This window comes from Ambystoma mexicanum, chromosome 6p, assembly GCF_040938575.1.
Source record: "Ambystoma mexicanum isolate Mex_15411 chromosome 6p, UKY_AmexF1_1, whole genome shotgun sequence".
NCBI lineage: Eukaryota > Metazoa > Chordata > Amphibia > Caudata > Ambystomatidae > Ambystoma > Ambystoma mexicanum.
In genome coordinates, this window is record NC_090935.1 from 919,966,828 (window position 1) to 919,989,460 (window position 22,633).

General features: G+C 44.5%; 1 long non-coding RNA gene across 1 annotated transcript in view; it reads right to left on the reverse strand.

Annotated features, from left to right (window-relative positions):
- Window positions 1-18,148: 18,148 nt before the first annotated feature.
- Window positions 18,149-22,633, reverse strand: part of LOC138510102 (uncharacterized) — a 52,862-nt gene continuing 48,377 nt past the window's right edge. The window contains exon 3 of the long non-coding RNA XR_011280320.1: window positions 18,149-21,326. This is a non-coding gene — a long non-coding RNA (uncharacterized lncRNA). The remainder of the gene's footprint in view (window positions 21,327-22,633) is intronic.

The window sequence follows — 22,633 nt, forward strand, 5'->3', positions numbered from 1 at the left end:
CCAGGCAGAACATATACAGACTACACACAGCACTAGAGAAAACCCCTACATTACAAAACCCCCTGGCCCTACTGTCTATAAATTTTGAAAAGGCATTCGACTCTGTGCATTGGGAGGTGGTTTGGGAAATTCTGCGATGTATGGGCATAGGCCCTTCCTTCATGAGCTGAGTAAAACTACTATACCATCTCCCAGTGGCGGTGACGAGAGTGAACGGGTACACCTCTGAACCCTTTCAGCTAGGTAGGGGCACGAGGCAGCGCTGCCCCCTATCAGCCTTGATTTTTGCAATAGCAATTGAACCGTTAGCAATTTTATTAAGATCTACGCAAACATGGAATGGCTTCAAGTTGGCGGAAGGGTGGGAAGAAAGGGTGTCCTTATACGCGGATGACCTGTTAATTTATCTAGCAAACCCGCGAGTCTCCTGTCCCATTGTGTTGCGCCTATTAGAGAGATATGGTGTGTTCAGTGGACTTTGCGTCAACTGGGCAAAATCCATACTATTCCCGGTCAAACACATAGATATGGCAATACCAGAGGTGTGCCCCTATCGAATTGAAAGGGAACAATTTAGATATCTCGGCATACAAGTTACACACAAACTGACGGAATAGGTGGAAAAAAACATACACCCAGTGATGACAAGGTTCAAGGAGGATGTCCGCCACTGGATGTCCCTGCCACTCACATTGCTGGGACGCGCAGCGCTCCTTAAAATGATGGCTCTTCCCGGCTTTCTCTATGTGCTACAGAATGCACCACTGCCGATAACACCCATCGAGTTCCACAAGATAGATCAAACTCTCAGGAAGCTGCTATGGAAAGGGGGGCACCCGAAGATGGCACTTACCACATTACAGAGATCCATATGGGAGGGAGTGATAGAGCTCCCTCGATTACAGACCTATTATTGGGCCAGTCAAATGGCAGTGGTGAATGATAAACTACACGGGGACACCACTCTACCGCATAACAGGTTAGAAGACACTGCTGTGCAGGAAAGACCCATCATGAACCTTCTCTACCGGAAAAAAGACCGACACATTGTCCCGTCCATGTCATCGCATATAACCCTGGTCTCGACAGATACACATAAGTACCTAGGCTGGGATAAAAAATTAACCTTAGCACAACCACTCTGGAATAATAAAGACCTTCCAGAGGTGAACAAACTCCCCAAATGGCACTTATGGGCCCAACTGGGTATTGCGAAAATTGGTGATGTGGTAAATGAGAATGAGATAGTAGCATTTGGGGAACTAGCTGCCACCTTTGAACTTCCATCTACCGAATACTATCATTATATCCAACTGAAACACGCGTTGTAGACGCACCTCCCTGAATTAAGCGATGTACCTGAGTACTCCCCGCTAGAGCGTAATGTGTTTCCAGAACTGCTAACGCAGAAAGTCACATTGACTATGCATAGTGCTATCAACTCCTTCGCTACGAAAGAGATGTCGAGCCTACAAGCCAAGTGAGAGAGGAAGGTAGGAGACATACTCCCAGAGGAATGGGTGACTGCATTGATGTACCCTAGAGAAACGGCCATCTCTTCCAGGCTCAGACTAATTCAATTGAAGATATTACATAGGGTTTACTACCCAAGGGTGGCACTATTTAAGTGGGGAAAGGCTACAAACCCATACTGTTTGAGATGTAAAAGAGAGGAAGGCTCCTATTATCATATTCTGTGGGAATGTGCCACTATTCAACAATACTGGCAATGGTGTTGTGACGAGTTGTCAAGGGTAATGGGGAAGAGGATACTCGCAACTCCAAAACGATTACTGCTGGGGATGGAGGGGGATATTGACCTCACGAGGTACGAAAAAGCGCTTTTATCTACCACCACAGCGATTCTTAAAAGAAATATAGCGCAACTCTGGGGCTCCGAAAGAACACCGAGCTTTGAACAATGGATCACGGATGTGGATATCTATATAGCCATGGAAAAGAGAGTCTATACTGCCAGGGGGTGCCCAGTGAAAGCGCAGAAAATATGGCAAAGGTGGGAAGACGCACATTAAAAGGTGACTTTCAACATTGTACCGTTATGCTACGCAGAGATTTGCAAATGTATTGGTAAGCGTAAGGTGTAAGAGTTAGAATGATGCGATAAATTAGTAACTCATTGCTAAAAGGACCAGAGAGGGGAGTTACTGGTGGGTGGGTATGGGAAGTTTTGTTTACCCCAATGTATGGGGTTCTACGTTTTATGTTTTCAAAAACCCAATAAAATGCGTTATTAAAAAAAAAAAAAAAACATCAAACATGCAGAGTACAAAAACCTATCCATGCGATATCAACAGACTCACTTTGATAAAACCAAAGTCTTAACTTCTGGCATCAGCTTTTAGATAGCCCACCTCTCCAGAGATTAGCATAGCATTATGAAAGTAATCAGCCTCTGAATTGGGGTGAAAGGTACGACTATTGGCCAAAGGAAAGGTGCAATAGTCGGCTTTCTAGCTGGGCTCGGGGAATTGAGAGGGAAATGGGAAAGGGCTGGCAGAGGATTTGTCAGGGTAGTGGGGGCCCATTTCATTTTGATATTTGGGGCACCCCTTGCCTTACTGATTGTGAAAATAGGCCAAGGCACCTGGGTAGTGCTTAAATAAATAATGAAGTCAAAATAATGCAGCAAGGTGGTTAAAAGCTGCAGATTATCAGTAGTTTTCTGTGCCATAAGGCTGCCAACATTGGGGCAGCTCCTTGAGGGCCCATTTCAACTGTAAAAGCTGAAAGGCCCAGATGCCATCCCTAAGTGGGGAGACTGACAGTGCAATGGGTTTATTGGCTCCACTCACTATCCGCTTTCAAAACTGTCATCCAGCGCCTGCCGGGCTGACCAACAGAGTCGTGGCCAGACCGAACAGGACAGCAATGTGAAATGGCGCCTGGGCTTAGCTGTTAACAAAGGCACTGCAATTACTAACATAAAACATTTCACTGTTAGCACCTGCATTCATACGGATACATTTTTAGGTAATTGAAAACATTATGTGGGGTTAGCACTTGCATGCCAGGGGAGTGATTAGAAGGGAAGTGGTGACATGAGACATCTCGTTCTTACAGCGGTCCTTAAGTGTGACGTTTCAGAAATGAAGGCGAGAGTTAGCTGCTTGTAACATTGAACCTTCACCAGAATAGTCTCATATGAATGTGGCAAGATAGCAGATACCCCCAAACAAGTAAGTTTTCCCCTCCCTCACGGCCTCTGAAGTTGGCGCCTCTCCCAACATTTGAAGTGTTAGTCCCCTCCCACGCCTAGCATTTTAGCCTAGGTGCACCTCTGATGTCATGAGCCCACCCCTTAATGAAGTGGCCCCAGGGCAACTAAATTTAGGCGTGGGGCTGAAAACACACTCAGATACAACACTTTCACCCATGCATTCATCCACCAGTTACACAACCCCTTACATGAATGCACACATAAAACTAAACACAGCATTGACACAAACATAAACACCAACATGCACACATGCATTCATACATATATACAAATTAATTTAAATACAAATATATATATACATTTAATTTTAAATAAACACTTACCTTACCTCCATGCACCCTTCCAAAGCATCCACGCAGCCGACACTTAGACATGCTGCCTGACAGGAGAGAACTCCTCTCCCATCAGTCAGCGTGGTCATGCTGAGCAACGTGAACACACTGACTGACAGCAGAGGAGTCCTCTCTTGTCATTCAGCATGTCTACATTGTCAGCTGAATAACGGGAGTCAGCAGCGCTCATTTCTGAGTCCTGCTCTCCCATTATTTTGCTGTTTGTTGCGAGCCAGACGGCTTTGCAACAAACAGCAAAATCATTTCAGGGGCAGAGACCAGACAGCACAGTCCCCCGTGCGAATAAAGGACATGCTTGGACTGTGCTGCCTTCTACTGAGGAGAGGGGTGCCGCAAGGCCCCCCGCAAGTGTGAGGCTCGGGGCAGTTTGCCCTTCCTGTCCCCCCCTCGTGACGGCCCGGGTCTAGCATTTAAATACCTGGTTTTGTCTTTAGTGCTTTATAGGTCTCCTTAACGTGTTCAGTTATACGGCGGTTTAGTAGTGGATTTCACCTGCATAAACGTGTCACAAGGGTAATGTGACTGCAGATACATTACCTGTGCGCTTGTGCGGGATGCCGCAATGCCACCTATTAAACATGCGTGGTACTAAACAGTTTTAAGTATGGTATCCAGATGTTCCACCGAGCTAATTTTAATAGTGGCATGTTTGGTCAAGTTATTTAGATGTCATATTTATTAAGGGGTTTGTGGCATTAAAGCAGCACCGTAATGTCACGTCCACTAAAGATTTTTCATTGAATAATTGCTTTCTAATACATTAAATTCAAACCATTTGTATAATATTACATATTTCTATTTTAAATGTCATGAGTTAAGTACTACAAATGAATGCTCTGCACGAAATCATAGATTCTTCTGTATCGGTGTATTGTTCCAAGTCAAGTTGCTATTATTGTTAAGTGTTTAGAAGTAGAATATGTATCAAAAGAGGTGAACAAAGATATTCTAATTTATATTTATTTATTACATTTCTATAGCACTGAGACCCGTCTGTATCACAGCGTTCAGTACAGAGAAATTGTATGAAGAAAGAACGGGTCACAGTGAACTTAGTCATATTTGTCAAAATGCCAGACTTTTACAAGCTTTTTGTAAGTCGGTTAGGATTGTTTGTTACTGATGTGCATCGACAGAGAATTCCTGAGGGTGGGTGCTGTGACACCCAAACTGACGCCCTCTGCTCTCTTATTCTTGTATTCAGAGCAAGTAGTGTGATGCTGGTGGAGGATCCTAATGAGCGTACATGATGTTTCAAAGCGATGCTGTTATTGAAATAGAAGGGGACCTCCTTGAAGTTGCAGTGCTGTGCAGTAGTTAGTGTTTTGAAGTCAATGTGTGCTTTGATGGGTAGCCAGTGCACCTCTCATCTGATTGCTGAGATGTGGTCCGATCTGTAGAAGCCTATGGAAGCACACATGGCTTTATTTTGCAATAGTTGGAGTTTCGCTGGGTTGGTAGTTGAGGTGCTCATGAGGAGTACATTACAATAGACCAGTTTGCTGTTGATGAGAGTTTTAGCGAGAGTAATGCACTTGCACGGGGAAAGGAATTGTCTACTCACAGAGATGAGTCTTGTGGTGTGGGCGGTGGCTGAGGCAAGTGCATTGTTGTATTTGATCATTGACAGTTCTGCTTCGAAATGTACACCCATAGTTTTAACCTGTTTCAGTACTAATATTACATAACCATTGATGCAGAAAGTGGACAAGGCCTCGTCAAGGTTATTCAGATGGTAAGGTGAGCCTACAATGAGTAGCTCAGTTTTCTCATCATTAAGACAATGTTTGTGAGTGGACATCCAGTTTTGGATGGTACTGTAGACATTGTTTATAATGTGGGAGTCAGGGCTGGACTGGCACCCAAAAGTGACCCCATATTTTGCTGAGCGAGTGAGCACAGCGCGTGAGCCCAACTCTTCTATGAGCGTATTACCCAAGAAAATGAAAAGTAGTCAAAATGAGTGCATTTAAAGCAGCTTTTAAACATATATGGATTAAATAGTCATATTTTAAATAAGTTACCAAAAAGTACATCTTCAATGATAGAGGGACAAACCATGAGTGCAATATCGGTCTGAATAAAAGTAAACCTGGAGAGGGTATCTTCTCTCATTGTAGCCATGTGTTGCTTTTCAGGGCACAAGTAGAGGATACACGTGGGTGGGCACACTTTTTTCAGAGGGTGGCCACTACCCTGCTTGGGTGTTTTTGAGTCCGGAAAACTTGCTCAAGTGTTTGGCTACAAGGATTTCACCTGGGTTATCATGTACAAAGTACAGACGCTTACCCACAAGACCATATAACTGGGATTTTGTTTTACTGGGAATATTTCACTATAGATTGTTGGGATTAAAAGGTGGGCACCTTTTACACTTTGCCAGCGTACTTATGGGAAAATCTACCCTCTCATGTCATTTTTCTGGTGTTGATTAATGCTTTTTTAATGCCATTGCTCTTTTGTCTGGTGCATTTTCTTCTAAGGGGTAAGGTGAAGTGATTCAAACATGTATATTTCACTTTAAGATGTGTACACTTACTGTGCTTATATTGATAGGTGCCAGCTTTTGATTTTTGCTATCGTGCCAGAAGTCCCCACACCTAGTGGTGTGAGGGAGCCGTACCCATTTCCTAGTTGAAACACCTCATTTTACAGCACATTTTGCAGCAGTAATGGGGAAAAAAGTCATATGATTTACAGGAAGATATAAAGATAACATCTCAGCAGCAGTCACCTAACCTTCTCAGCTGCAGTTGCAACTTTCTGTTATGGGATCCCCTGCTTCCTTTCAATTCCTGTACCCTGCCAAACAGTTTTGGCCTGCTGACCCCCTCAATGAAGGCTCAGGGGGTACATTGATAAGGCTCCCTTCTCATTTTGTCTGCTACCTCAAAATAAAGCCTCACTCCTGATATTGCCACATATGTAAATGTTAACAGTGTGACAAATGAAATACTGGACGTCTATGTGTATTTATATCCTGCCTTAATCATGGGAATGTGTTTTTAATGTAACTTCCTATGATACCTTTTTGTATTAAAGACTTGTTCTGTGATATAAGTTTAAGTTTCTGTAATGTCACTGGTCACCATTCATGCAAATAAGGGGCCACGCACATCTTATGGCGTCCAGGGCCCAGCAAATCCTAGGGCCGGCCCTGGGCTGGGTAATAATAATTGGTCATGGAAATATTTTATGCAAAATGATTTAGCGAAAGGGCTATGTTAACAACTATTCACTAACAAATGTACCAACACTCTTAGGCGTCATTACTAGTCCCAGTACCAGAAAAGAAAATGTAAAGCTTGTGTCTATCAGTCTTTTTTCAATTTCCTTTCAACCAACTCCAGGATCTCATATCACCTTCACTCTGTCTGCGTAATGTTGCCACCAGGAGGAAAATAGGTTAGAGAAGACTGGGGGTTAAGTAATGCAGTGCTACAGCAGAGCTTATTCTAATGAAACCCGTGAGCTGCATCAGTCTTCTCACAAAAGCAGCTCAGTAATGAAGTAAGAGTCAGTAAATCAGACTGACGCATTCACTTTATTTTTCAGGTCGGGTTGCATGCACCTAATAAGACACCAGTCACCCTCAAAATCTCAATGAGATGGATTCACCATTATACGATGTGCTCGGCCCTCAATAAACACCTCAGCATCTAGATTACCCACTCCTTCGGCTCACATTATCATCTCACTCACATCTAAACCTAGGTGACCCTGAATGGATCTCTGATCTGATTCTCACACAGTTCATTTTTAAAAAGCCTCCTGATTGCACTACCACGGTATGGAGACAACACAATTAGCAAGCCAAATATAAAGAAAACCAACTACCTATTAAGGCCCATTCAGTGCCATGTAAGTCACCCCGAGGCCTCACACACATACACATAGAATTTCCATTTATACAGAGCTTGCTGTCACCTTGTAATGACTTCTTAGTCATGTACATACCAGCTAGTGCTGCCCCTCTTCGATAGCAATCATGTCAAACATCTGAACGTTTAAAGGAAGAGTCAGCCCTGATGATAATCAAAAGCTCCATAATACACCTGATAATACCCTACCTGCAAAGCACTGCTGAACATATACAATGTGCAATATCAATAAAGCTCGCTCGTAACATGCACCTTTTATGTAATGCACATCCCGGTGTATGTTCTGTTGGAACTTACATGATGAGTTGGGCTGTTATTAGGCTGTACAATAGTAAGAATGTCATGCACCTCAGGAGAGTGAAAACCTGTCTTCACAGTCGTGCTTCAAACCTGTGGACGGCATGTAGGTTGGTCGGTCGCACACGTCCCTCTCTGCCCCCCCCCCTCCCCACACCACGCCAAAGAACCCCAGGCAGGTCTTTGAGGCATAAACTCCATCTAGACACCACTGCCAACAACCACACCATCTCTCGCTCGAAATGCTCTTTCACCTTTCTTGGTATAGAGAATCTTTGGGCAAGTACCTCCACTCCATTGACTCAGGTGCACATGTGAATTCTATGCAGACCATGCTCTGGAAAGATCAGCATCAGCTCCAGCCAGTAGTTTATAAGTGAAACCTAGTGAGATTATGGGAACAACTCCATTTACATGCTTATGTCGATATCTCAGATAAAGTCTGAAGAACATCAATAGCAAAGGTTTTATCTCCAGGTAAACAAGCTGTTGCATTTAGTGCCACCGATTCCTCTACAGCTACCTGTGCTGCTGGACAAGGAACCCACATGCTCTGCCGAAGGTCATACGATTTCACCCCAGGGCATTCTGGCTCACAGGCTACGTGGAAATCCAAGGCCTAATGCTAGATCGGGAGCGCAGATGCCTGTTTCACGACCTCCGACCTTCAGAATGCACCCACAGCTGCAGTGTGTCAGGAAAGGGTGCCGTGCACTGCACTACCAAAGGCAATGCATTAGAGAGCATTATATCATTTGAGCATTATATCATTTTTACGATGAAATACAAACTTGTTGGATGCGGACAATGGTCCTTTTATCTGTCTGCAGGTACACTTACAATCTGCAACACATCACCCTACTTCCACCCTCTGCCGTCATGCTCAAAATTGGTCTAGCATTTGCCAGGAACAAACGTGTCCACAGACCAAAGTGCCTATTGAGTTGCATCAAGTGCTTAATAATATTGCCAACCTAAAGAAAAGGCGCGGCAGAGAGGGGTCCATCTCTGCACGATCGTGTGGGACTTTAAATACATTAGAATTTATTTATTTATTTTATTTGTTACACGCCCGAGACCCTGAGGTATCACGGTGTGGTTACAAGACAGCTTAGAGATTGGTCATACATTGTTACAGAGTACAAATTAAAACACAGGTGGCGAGCTAGTACAAACAAGATAGACAATATTTACAATTTACAGATTTCACTGGCATGGTACACTTTCACAGCGGCATGTCCCTTAATGCTTATATTGGTTAAATAACCAGGTTTTTAGCAACTTCTTGTAGCCAAGGAAGGAAGATTCTTTTTTGATGTTAATGGGGAGAGTGTTCCAGTGTTTAGGGGCTAGAACAGGGAAGCTGCTTCCCCCCGCTCTAGTAGTTTTGTAGCGAGGGGGTGCCAATAGGAGGTTCTCATTGGATCTTAGTGATCTAGTGTATTCTTTTGGGTGTAGAGTATTGTTAAGGTAAGTTGGGCCTTTTTTGGTCAGACATTTATGAGCAATGCAAAGTGCTTTAAAGATCATTCTTGCTTTGATGGGAAGCCAGTGAAGGTCCTTCCTTGTCTTTTGGTCAGACATTTATGAGCAATGCAAAGTGCTTTAAAGATCATTCTTGCTTTGATGGGAAGCCAGTGAAGGTCCTTCCTTGTCTTGGAAATGTGGTCCGATTTATTTTTATTCCTAAGGCTGCTCTTAGGACTCTATTTTGAAGTTGTTGCATTTTGGAGAGGTTGGTATTGGATGTGCCTAGTAGTAATACATTGCAGCAATCCAATTTTGATAGTACTAAGGCCCTGGCCAAGGTAAGGCAGTTTGCTGGTGTCAGAAATTGTCGGCAGAGAGCAATAGGTTTGAAGGTGTAGGCTGTGGAGGAGGGTAGCGCATTGATATGTTAGTCATAGTAAGGCTGGCGTCAAGGTAGACTCCTAATGTTTTCACTTGCTTCAGTACTGGAATAAAGGTGCCATCAATATTAATAGCTGAGTAGTCTGGGTGGAGAGCCACTATTTTAGCTGGGGTTCCTACAATGAGGACTTCTGTCTTCTCATCATTGAGACAGAGACTATTAAGTGCCATCCAGTTTCGATGATGACGTAAATTTTGTTGATGGTTGCGGTGTCCTGGTCATAGTTACCTGTGAGTGGAATGAGGATCTGGGTGTCATCCGCAAAATTGGTGTAGATGACACCCATGTCGTCTAATGCTGAGGAAAGGAGTTTGGTGTAAGCGTTGTACAGAGTTGTGGAGAGACATGATCCTTGGGGCACTCCTATGTGGACTGGGATGGGGTTGGCCGCTTCTTTGCCTATGGACACTCTGGAGGTGCGATCGGTTAAGAAGGATTTCACCCATGCAGTGGCTTCGCTGGAAAAATTGAAGTCCAGAGCGAGTGCGGTGCATAGTTTATCATGGTCCACCAGATCAAATGCTGCAGAGAGGTCCAACAGCAGGAGTATGCAGAGTTTCCCTGAATCTCTAATGGCATCCATCTGGATTGTGAGGTCCAAAATTGCTGTTTCTCTACTATGGTTTGGTTGTCTGGTGCCGAGGAGCTGATGTGATTCTAGGTGACTTTGAATTTGATTACAAGCTAGTTTGTCAATGATTTTGGTAGGAAAGAGACCGTGGTTAAGGGGTGATAATTAGTCGGAATGGTGGGGTCTAGATTTGTTTTTTTTTAGAAGTGGGGTAACCCAGGCTTCTTTGATGCAGGCTGGAACTGTATTGGACTTGAAGGAGGAGTTGACAAATTTGGTAATGGTGGGGACAAGGTGGAGGCACATGCTTTGATTAGTTTGGCAGGGACGGCGTCTCCTTTGCAATTAGAGGCTTTTAGTTTGGAGATGGTGTCAAATACAATTTCTTGGGTGACAGGTGTGAAATGGAATAAGGGATTAGGGTTATCGCTGGGGGTGGGGGGTGGGGGTGGTGGTGTTTGTATCTGCTAGTAGTAGTTTTTTGGTAATTATTTTGTTCTGGAGCACAGCAATTTTGAGGGCAAGTGTATCTTGTATGGTGGTACACCATTCTTTGCTGGTGTTGGTGAGCGTTCCGACTGGTAGGGGGCTGTCTAGTTCCCTAAGGCAAGAGAAGAGTTCTTTAGAGTTGGATGCTGCATTGCTGATGCAGGCGTTGTAGGGGTTGGCTTTGTGGAAGATGATGGCTGTTTTGTAGGTATTGTTGGCCTCCTTGAAAGCTTTGGCCGAGTCAGGGGTGAGGCGTTTCCTGTGGGCGTGTTCAAGAGAATGTTTGTTCCTTCTTAGGGCGACTAGTTCTTCGTTTAACCAGAAGTTGGTTTTACTATTGACACATCGCATTTTAGCTGTGATAGGGGCTACTACGCCAATAGCAATGGAGAGGCATTTGTGGTAATACTCGGCAATGGCAGTGGGATCATTACTGAAGATAGGGTAGGTTTCTAGTGTGTTGTTCAGGATGGGGTCAAAGTTCTCTACAGTGAGCTTCCTGGGATTCTGCTTTCGAAGGTGTCCATTATTTTGGCCTTAGGAAGGCAGGGATCATCACTCATGAGAGCGAATTCTAGGCAGAAATTATCTGTCCAGCTAAGTGGAGTAATAGGGCCTAAGGTAATTTTGGTGTTGAGGGTGAGGATCCAATCAAGGGTTCTACCCTTAATGTGAGTGGGAGCATTAACCAGTTGGCTAAAGTTCATGTCTTTGAGTGCAAGGTGAAGAGCGGCTGCTTTAAGGTCTTGGTCATCATTGAATCCAAGATTCAAATCCCCAATGATTATGGCATTTAGTGTTGGGTTTTAAGATGGGCGCAAGTAGTAATTGGATGTCTGTTTCTGGGTGGCTATTAGTGCTTGGGGTTCTGTAGATTACCACAATATTGATTGTAGTATTTGCATTCATGGCGAGTTTGGCGAGTAGTAATTCATATCCTGCGATAGTTTCAATGGAACTTGATCTGATTTGGATGGTATTTTTCGCTATGGTGGCAACACCTCCTCCTGTATAGATGGTTCGGTCAGTTTGAATGGTATAGTCTGGTGGGATAGCCAGTGCTAGCATTGGGTCCAGAAGCTTGGTGTAACCAGGTTTCTGTGATTACAAGTAGGTCCAAATTTTGTTCGATGATTGTGCATTTCAATAGCGTGGGCTCCTAGGGATCGGGCATTAATGAGGGCATTTTTAAGGCTGATGGGAGGTTTGGGGTCCTTTATGGGAGCATGATTGGGTGTTTGAGTGGTGGGAGTAGTAGGATTTCTGTTTGGTGTTTATTGCTATAGATGGCGCTAACTTTTTATTTTTATTCATCCCATAGTCCATGGGTTTGGGTGGTCTGGAAGGCAGGGTAGTAGGGGTAGTGCTGTGGCAGAGTACTTTAGTACATTCTCTTAGGCGGGTCATCCTATCATTGCCTAAAATGGGATGTGTTTTGGCGTTAGCTGTGAGTTTGGGGAGTGATAACAGGTCATCTGAGTGAATTGATGGAGAAGGCTCTTCCTCGCCTTTTAAGTTATGGTCATTGAAGCTGAGAGTATGGCTAGAAGTGGGAGGGAATGGAGGAGTGAGTGGGAGGAATGGAGTTGGTCAAGGGATTGGGTAGTGTCTCGGGCATGCCAATCTTGCGAGACTGTTTCTAAGAGTGAGGAAGTGATTGCCTGTGCAAGGTGTGTCGACTTGGACAAGGCAGAATGGGAACATGACTAGCAATAATCATCCGATCATAGCTGTATCCGGTATAGTATGGTAAAGAGACTAAGGGGCTAAGGGACTAAGGGACTAAGTTAGCTTATTCAACCACAATTAGGCCGTGGGCTAGATCAGGCATAAGATGGGCGGAGGGCAAGTACGGGCACAGTGTGGGCATAGAGCTAGTACAGGATAGAACAGGCGCAGGCCCAGTTAGGCATAGAGCTAGTGAGGTACAAAATGGCCATGGATCTGGTCTAGGCTAGTACATGCAAGGGTATAGAAATCGGCATAGGGCTAGTACAAACACAGGTAAATAGGCCGAGCAGGATGGTTGTGTTATGTCTAGTGGATGGATAGGCAGGTTCAGGGTGGGCCTGCAAGGAATCGGCAGGGTGCACAAAGGCTAAATACAGCTATCAAGTGGCAGGGTACACATAGGCTAGATGCAACTATCAAATGGCAGGGTACACATAGGCTGAATGCAACTATCAAATGGCAGGGTACTCATAGGCTGAATTCAACTATCAAGTGGCAGGGTACACATAGGCTGAATGTAACTATCAAATGGCAGGGTACACATAGGCTGAATGCAACTATCAAATGGTAGGGTACACATAGGCTGAATGCAACTATCAAATGGCAGGGTACACATCGACTAAATACAACTATCAAATGGCAGTACAAATATATATATAGTGCACAGGGGGCACATCGGGCCAAGTGGGCTAGTGCACATATGAGAGTTAGGGTGGTGATAGTATAAGCTGACTGGGTAGGTAAGCAGAATCAGGATAAATGGCCCTAGGCAGATAGGGTGCAGTTTTGGCTGGTTAGCCAATATTATCATACCTGATGCAGAATGTCTATTTTGGATAGCCAGGGATAATAGAAGAAACACACAATTCTTGCGTGGGGTCGGACACAGACAAGTCAGGCAAACAAGCGTGAATATTTTCGGATAGGGCGTTACTTTATGGGACTTGAGAGCGTGATCGCAAGCTATTACATCTTTAAAAAAGCAGATATTTCACACAGAAACTGACAGGAAAAATGCAGGGTGTAGCTGCAATGGAAAGGATAAAACAACGTGACAAGTACCCATGGTCGCTAAGGATTTGAGTGTCATCTGCAAAATTGGTCTAGATAATTCCAAAGGAATCCAAGGGGTCAAATATGGGCTTTGTCTATGTGTTATAGAGTAGGTGTTATAGTGGGTAGGTGAGAGGCAAGAGCCTTGAGGGACATCAAGGGGCACCATATTGTGTTCAGCAGCTGCGTCACCGGTGAACACTCTTGAGGTACGTTCAATAAGAAAGTATTTCATCCGAGTGTGGCTTCTGGCGAGAAGTTGAAGTGCAAACGGAGGTGTTGGCAGAGTGTATCATAGTCTACAATGTCAAACGCAGCAGAGAGATCTAGTACGAGAAGTATAGCAAGGTTGCCAGATTCTTGGATGAGGTCCGTTTGGATTTGTAAGTCGAGTAATGCTGTTTCAGTGCTGTGTTTGGGGCAGAAGCCAAATGATCCAGGTCCTAACGGAAGGTGTTGTTCTCAGAATGGTTGTATTTGGGAGTTGGCCAGTCAGTCTAGAATTTTGAGTAAAGACCAGAACCATGCTAATAGAGAGATAGTTTGTGGGAAGGGTTGGATCGAGTGATGGTTTCTTGAGGCGAAGAGCGACCCAAGCTGATTGTATGCTAGTGGGGATTGCATTGTTAGAAAAATAGGCATTTACTAAGTCAGTGATAATGGGCGTCAGGGTGGGTGCACTCAGTTTGACTAAATGTGCAAGGCAATCATTACCTTTACAGTTAGAGGGTTTCCGGGAGAGGATCATTTTCAATACCTTCTCTTGAGTAACTCTGAAGTGGAAGAGCGGGAGAGAGGTGTGTACACCCGGTGTTGGGAGCATTGGTGTAACAAGTTAAGAGGGTTTGGCAGTGAGTAATACTTTTTTAGCCAAAATTTTAGAACGTAGTGAGTCAATTTTATGGAAGATCGCAACTTGTATTGTGGAGCACCATGTTTTTTTGGCCTGGGTTAGGGTGTGAGCGAGGGTGGGGTTCTCTAACTCTCTTAGTATGGAAAAGAGTTCTTTGGAACTGGAGCCAGCTTTGGTAATTCTGGTATCATCAGACTTAGCTTTGTGGGTGACAATTGTTTTCTTGTAAGACTTTGTAGCTGTGGCAAGAGTTTTGTGGTTGTGTGGACTGGGGTGCTACTTGTAGAGGTGTTCGAGGGTGATAAATTCCTCAGAAAACCAGATGTTGGTGGGTTTGTGAAATGTATGTGTTTTGGTTTTAATCGGGGCATGCTGATCCATAGTGTTTAGAAGGCTCAAGTGGTAGAAATCGGCTAGATCTTGGGAATTCTTGTTGCACGGTTCTGTGAGTGGCGAGAACATGCACAGGAGGGTGGGCTTGAGGATCTCATTAGTGAGATTATGGGTGTTGCAGATTAACACTGTGCTCATTGTGGGTGCTGGAGTGGAAGGCAGTTTAGCTAGGGGGAGTTCGAACTCTATGAGTGGGTGATCTGACCCTCGAACAGCACTTATGGATGAGATGTTGATGGGGCGTTGATAGTGAGGATTCAATCCAAGGTACAACCCTTGGCTTGAGTCGGGGAGGCGATTAACTCAGAGAAGTTAATATCTCCTGGTGCTTGCATGAGAGTAGTAGCTTTGTGGTTTGCTTTGTGATTTGCTGGGTCCTTGAAGCCAAGATTGAGATTGCCCTAAATAATACATTTGTTCATTGCTTTAATGAATGTGGTGATCAGGAAAGGGATATCAATGTAGGGGTGACTCATGGAGTTAGGTTCCTGGTACAAGAGAAGCAAGTTATCAGTGGTCTGAGGGTTAGTGGTGAGTTTAAGAAGCATTATCTCGTAACTGGGGATACTGGGGATGGGGGTGGATCCGATTTGTAAAGGCGTTTGGCAAAGAGCGCTATACCCCCTCCTGTGGGCGTTTACTCAGTCCGCTTTAAAGATATCGTAGTTGGAAGGGATGGCTATGGAGAGCTGAGGGCCTGAGGCACTATGGAGCCATTATTCAGTGGTGGCCAGTAAGTCAAGGTTATTGTCAATAATGGTGTCATGGATTTCTATTGCGTAAGCTCCCAGTGATTGGACATTTAGAGTAGCACAGTTGAGTGCAGCTATCTCCTTTGGTTGCGCCAGGGGGGATTGAAGGCAGGAGGGTGGTGTGAGTCATTGGTTGCTGGAATGGGGGGTGCAGTAGTGAGAGAGCTAAGTCTGGCACATCTGGTCTCATCTATTGCAGGAACAGAGAGATTATGTAGTGTACTGTGTGGGAGTTGCGTTCTAGTGCATACCTTTTGTAAGCAGAGGATTCCCGAGCATGGGTAGGAAAGGGATGTTTGGTTCAACTTCTGTCTGCGAATAGTATACTGTGTGCACTAGTGCAGGATGTGCCGAGGATAGGCAGTCAAGTAGATGGTGGGGTGGGAGAGGACGAAGAGTTTATGACTGGATAGCCAGTGTTGCATGTTTTGAGATGCTTGGAGCTATTTTGATGGCTAAGGAGTCTGTTAAGCAGGGGACTAAGGCCGGTCCATCCACCTTGGTTGTAAGAATATGGAGGGATGGGTGTGGGCCACTGGACGTTTGGCTGAAAGTGGTTGTAGCCATAGGGCAGTCTGCCTGGGTAGGCCATAATAGGTTTAACAGTGGTGATTTAGGACAGTGGCTGTTATTTGGTGTGTTTGATGAGAGAATAGGTGTTGTGTCAACGAGGAGTGCAGTGAGTATGGGGGCGGTATGTGCAGATGGGAACGGATGAAAAGCGCTCTGCCAAGGTGCAGAGAAGCACAATCTAGAGGTGTGAGGGAAGGAATAGCGCCATGATGCAATGGCAAGGGTAGGCATGGGGAGATCCGGGAGCAGAAACGGGGTAGGATGAGGTAGATTCACCAGGTGCGTGTGTAATGTATATGGAAGTTGAAGGCATGGGATATACTTGTTTAGGAAACTCACACCTGATGGGGCTGTATGTGGCTGTGTTAGGTGGCAGTAGACCAGGGTGGGCATGTGGTGAGGGCAGGGTGTAAGACTTGCAGTGCCCCTAAGAAAGCTGCTGTTGCTGGTGTTGGAACACGTCAGTCTTGCGTTGTGACATTATACAGAAAATTAATGAGCCCACTTAGAGAACCAGATGGGAGGTTCAAGGCTCTGTGAAACTCCCTGCTCGCTTCATGATCCTTCGAGGGTTTTGCTGGATTGCGAGAGGTGTTACAGAGTTTAGGCTCACACGTGGAGGATGTGTTGTGCATTTGGAGGGTTGTGTGCAGCGTTTTGAGCAGTTTTAGGAATTAGGCATTTGTTTTGTTTAACTTGGTAGTCTGAGGAGCATTTTTGGTGTCCAATTGTGTATCCTTTTGCCTGCTTTAGTGCTTTTTATGTGTTTTGTTAGCTTTCCCATATATAAAAAAATACATCTTTGCCCTTCCTTCATGTGCCATTTCCATTTTGTCTCCTTTGATAAAATATACAAATCCCAAAATAATAGCTTTTTCTGCTCACATCCCCCTAAAACCACATTTAAGAAAAGAAATAAGTTGTATGCTATTTTTCCTGTTTCCTCCTGCAGGTTTGTTGTTTTTGTCTTACCTACCCGTTATTTGTCATTCTTGTCCATGTAGTGTTGTGTCTTGTGGCTTGACGTGTTTGTTGGGTTCCTTACTTTTTCCTTGAGTGTGGTTCTTGTTTCTCAGGGTGATTTGGTTCTCCCGCTTCTCTTTCTTGGGGAGAGGAAAGGCATGTTTTTGACACTGTGAAGGGTAGAAGGTGGAGCTGAGGAGGAATAGCTGTTTTCTCCTTTCATGAGGAGGAGGATTCCCCCATGACTAATGAGGAAGATGGAACCTTGTGCTGTTTATTGGCACCTTTCCACAGGCGCAGGCCATGCAGCATTGACAGTCTTTTCAGATGGCACTGAAGTCGGAAGCGACAGAGAAATCAGAGAATGCTCCTAGCACAAAAACTATGGATGCAGGGACCCCCGTGGAGGTGACCATGTAGGACAAGTTGTCAGGGCATATGGTGAAGGCCCCCACTGCCCACTGAAGCAGGGAATGTCATTAAGCAGACAGGCATGCAGGTGGTGTAGGGCGAAACTAGCATCTTCTTCTTGTGGGATGTAGGGTTTTTTGCCGCAAGCACCTTAGAGGAGGACTACAATCAGACAGTTCCTGTCTAGATGGGGTCCATTGTCAAGGAGGAGGTCGTCTACATCCACTGGGGTGAGGCTGATGAGGAAGGGGAGGTCCTTCAGGAGGAGCCTTATGTTGGGGAGGAGCCTAAGCGGGAGGACCAGCCTGTTCTGCTGCTGCATCAGGAGGTGGGCCTTTCTCAGGGGGTGAATGCAGAGGAGGGGGGTGAGGAGTCAGAGGATAAAGAGTCTCGCCCTGAGGATGCCATTGCAAACGGAGCAAGGCAGGCACAGAAATCACACCCTCAAAGTGCAAAGACCTCAGCCACACTCAGCCCACATGGTCTTTGGTGTGGCAGTATTTTGACCTGCCACCGGGCAAGACTCTGAAGGGTAAAAAAGTTAGTCAAGACAGAGTGTGACAGCCATGAACAACAATATTATTATTATTATTATTATTATTATTATTATTATTATTATTATTATAATTTATTAATGTGTTTTAGTATACAAAACTTGACACATGTACATACTAAAATCAGTAACAATTTATCTACTTTCTTTCATAATTTCATACATAAAAAACATACATAAAACATACATAAAATCAAATGTAGAATATTATTCATTAAAATTAGAATTCATCTTATGAATTCATTTAATTTCATTAATGTTCAACCCCTCGCCTGATGCAATTCAGTCCGACTGAACCATCTGTTATTGCAATTTCTTTGGAACTATTAGCCAAACTCTGTATAGGTCCAATTGCAGAGCTGTACTTTGAGAATTGCTAAAAAGTAACCAGAATGAATTAGACTTAACTGTAATCAGATGGTCTACATATTCTCCCAGATGCCGCATGTAAATGGGACCCAATGTAGGGCACTCGGTTACGACGTCTTTAGGGGATCTCCATTACCGTATGATTTTGGCAGATTCAGCAATATCTCTCTGCCTCCTGTATCTTAATTGAACTGCCTATCACAGAGAGCACAGGGAGCCGATTGAGTTAAAGCAAAAGCATAAAACCTCAAAGGTTCTTAGACGGACGGATGGTCAGATATGTCTGCGGTTTCTTTTAGGAATATAGTATCTCAGGCACAAAACCATAGCTGCTTAGTGTGGACAGGTGAGTAAATGTTCTCCCCAATCCCACAAGTCTCCGTTCTTTTTTCCGATCATAAAGCCTCTCTTCCCAATTTGGAGACCAGCCCATTAGTTCAAAACATTTTACAATACTGGATTCATACTTTACATTTCCTTCATTTCCACGTGAGTCAAGACCCACGTTATAGAAGAAACGTGTTTCCGAGCAGGTTTTTGTCTGTATGTATATTAATGCTCATTTTTTCAGAACCATAGCTTGTAAAGAAAGCAGCCCAAGCTCCAACCTAATAATGGCCATTGGTACAAAAGATGGTAAACCCAATAACTTTCTCCAGAACTTTCCCTTGATACTCTGAAGCCAGTCAAATTCTATAAATGTCAAACTTTCCAGACCATATAAAATGGCTGGAACAAAGCACTGTGAATTAAGTTTTGTGGCTCCTTCCAGGGTTGAATCCCCGTTTGAATTATAAACCGGTGGACCATTGGGGCTGCTTTCCTTATTCGAGTAGACATACATGGCTCATAAACAAATTGGGGCCAGTGGCCCAGAGACTGCAATCAATAAGTGGTGTTTGTGGGCAGCACACCACTGACCGTAACTGCATTTGTGCAGAACCTCTGGGACTCGGTAATGACGTATGCAGACATCTATTGCCTGTATTGCCTACTACTTCTCTTCCAGGTGCAGCTGGAATTCACAGTAGTTGTGGCTTCCTTGGTGAAACAATCATTGCCTACTGTTACTCACTGTACATGTGGGGGGCGGGGGTTGATCCAGAAATGGTGGTATGATGGTTGATCTGTCCTCTCAGGCAGTGGTCGAGGTGTACAAAAAGAAGAGGTGGAACTATGTTCCCTGCTGGCCTGCACCCACTCCCCAAAAACCGCATCACCATGCCACCTCCCACACAACCACACACAATACAAACCCCCAAACACTTGAAACTGCATATTAAGGGCAGTGTTGTACACTGAAAGTGCAAGTTTCAATTTCTTACTACTCTTTTATTTTAAAATGAAACCATTCCGGAACAGTTTCTTTTTTATAATAAAAGTATAGGAGCAGTGTAACTTAATTTATAAAAGTAGAGGAGCACCTCTCCCGAGCCCTCCCGCTCACTTCAACCTCTGCTCTCAGGAAAGCTATCTGCATGTGAGAGTGACAACACTCTTTGGGAGATCGTGTGAACTTTAAGGGGTGTATTCTCCCTCTGAGAGAGTGATCATGACATTTGTGGGTTGGCTCAAAGACCTTTATCAGGTGCCTACTCTCTGTGAGATAGTCTGTGAACTTTGTGATCTTTGTTAGCTGCACTCTGTAGGGGAGCCCCAGAATGTTTAGGGGTGGGTCACTCTGTAGGAGAGCACAGAAACCTTTGACAAGTAGTGCTTGTAATCTATTCATGAGAATCGAAAAGCTCAAAAAGAGCAATGGCGGCTCAAAAGGTAATGGTATGTGCAAGTCAACAAATGGTCAGAGCCTCTCTTTCACTACAGGTATCCGTTTCCAAACTATAGGCACCACAAACTCCAATTTCAGTGTCGAACATGTACTTGGTAACAAATCATCATCACCACCATCATCCATGCAGGGGTGCTGGATAGGAGTAGATGTTGTTCCATAGACTTCTCCAGTTAATTTCTCAGTGAGAGACAATAACCCCCATTGTACTACATACTCGCTCAGACTACACACTTGTGGAGATATCCAATAGTGATCCAATAGCAAGTGGCACAAGCGCTGCTGGTCAGACTGGATATTTTATGTACCAATGCTGCACTGGGTCTTAATCACTTCCCACAGGTGGTGTCCCGTATATAGGCAACTGTGCACTGTCTTTTCGTGTTGATGGCCCGTCAGGATTTAGAAGGCCTGGGTCATTTAGGAGAATGGCCCACAACATCTCCCATGCATAGCCCTCACATGTACTGCTCATAAATCGTTTAGCAAGTCTTATTGATAAAGTGATCATTGATGACATCAACCTTGAGCTTGACATTCCCAGTGTATTTTGCAAAATGTGGGCTGGTTGATGACCTTGCTGCTAACTTATTTATCCAACTGATTTTGTAAGAACTACAGCAAAGATTTCTTGCACATTTGCATAGTGTCTCCTCTTTGATGTAAGTTGTTCTCCCCATCAAGAGACCTGTGGATGAAAATCAACCACTTTTACCTTGATGTTTGGGTCCACAAAAGAATCCAGCCGGTATTCTATATTACCATCCAGTCCAACCACCCATGGTTTAAAATCAAGTTTGAAAGCAGGTCCCTTCCCAGCTGTGCCACATTCACATCACCTGCAGAGGCATGCACAGTCCGTCGCCATATTGGACAATTTCAGCTCAATCCGGTACACCATAGTGAAAAATTCACTGAGACGCATTGCGATGGCTGACCTGCTTGGTGGCCTTCTTGAAAGTTTGCAGCACAGATCAGACATTAGAAAGCAGCTGCCAATGACTGTGACAAAAAGACTTCTGTTCTGCAGGATTATAAGGATGAGTAGTTTCTAAACCGCATTCTTAGCCCCCACCGTTTGTGGTACCATGGGCCGAGGGAAGATTACACTCTCAGAAGGGATGTGAACATGATCCAATAGCAATCTAAACAGCAAAGAAAAACAGTCCAAAATAAAAAGGAATGTCCAATCAATTAATCACAGCAATGTACAAATAAATATAAAACACTATAAAAACCCACCCCTGTAAGAGAGAACATAGAATATGCAAAATATAGAAAGTTGCAGCAATGAAACCGGAGTGAAAAACAAATCAGCAACAACAATTAAAAAGGATATGTCTTTCTGTGCATAAAGCTGCAAATGGGACTTTGACATTCTCTAGGGCCCCTAAATGTGGGAGAAGGACGTTCAGAGCACACTAATCCAATGTTCAGCAGTCAACCGCATCAAGTTGGACTGTGAGTGGTTGTGTCTGTGGGTCATATTGGGGTCCAAAGCATCAAGCTGTTGGTCCAAGTGTCAAATTGGCAACAAGTTGGGTTGAGGGTGTGTTTCATGTGGTTGCAAAGCTGTGCTGGGCAAGGTAAGTTGAAGTGATCACCAAAAGCGTCTTGACAAGCAAGCGTGTTTTGAGTCAATGAGTGCTGCTGGTCCCTTTCGATGTGTCACATGATGATGCAGTATTTCAAGTTGAGCTGCAATGTGAAGTCTCAGTGGTTCGATGCTGCGTCCGATGCAGTGATTCAGAGATGAGTGTGCAGTGAACTGGTGCTCAAGCCTGGCAGGTGACTTAACTCTGCTGGATCGCATTGCAGTGAGGTGTTTCAATGTTGCGTACATGGTTGTTCCAAGTGGAGCGAGAGCCAAAGGCAGCATTAGTGGTTCCCATTGGCATGTCGTCATTGAAGGGAGCTCAGAGGTTGCTCAGGGTGGTTTGATGGCATAAACAATGATCCTGGCTGTTGTGGCTCTCAGGATGCTGTGAAACCCACTGCAGGGTTCTAGGACAGGGGAAGTCCTTTCAGGTTCTGCTCCCCCAGCCTAGGGAGGTTTGTTGAAGAGTGGCAGGGTCCGGCCCTCAGCAAGGGTCATCCCCAATGTGCCCTGTGAGTGGGTAGGGAGCAGAGCTTGCCTTTGCCTTGGAATCTTCCTTCTTCGCCGCAATGGCTCAGTGTTTTGTAAAGGTCAACTCTCCCAAAAGAGGACCTGAGACTTTTTAGTCTTGAAGTCTAAAAGTGAATTTAAGAAGGAGAAGGGGACCCTATTATTATAGGCAAATGTCCACAGCTGATTTGATAAAAGCAGCTCTTGTGACACACAGGCATTGCCTGCTTGTATCATACACACAATGCATTGTGCAAAATGGAGTGGAGGAGGCAGGAAGGAAAGAGAGGTATAGAAAGAAACAAGAAGGTGGATCTTCCTCTAACTATGTTGAACTCACCCTGC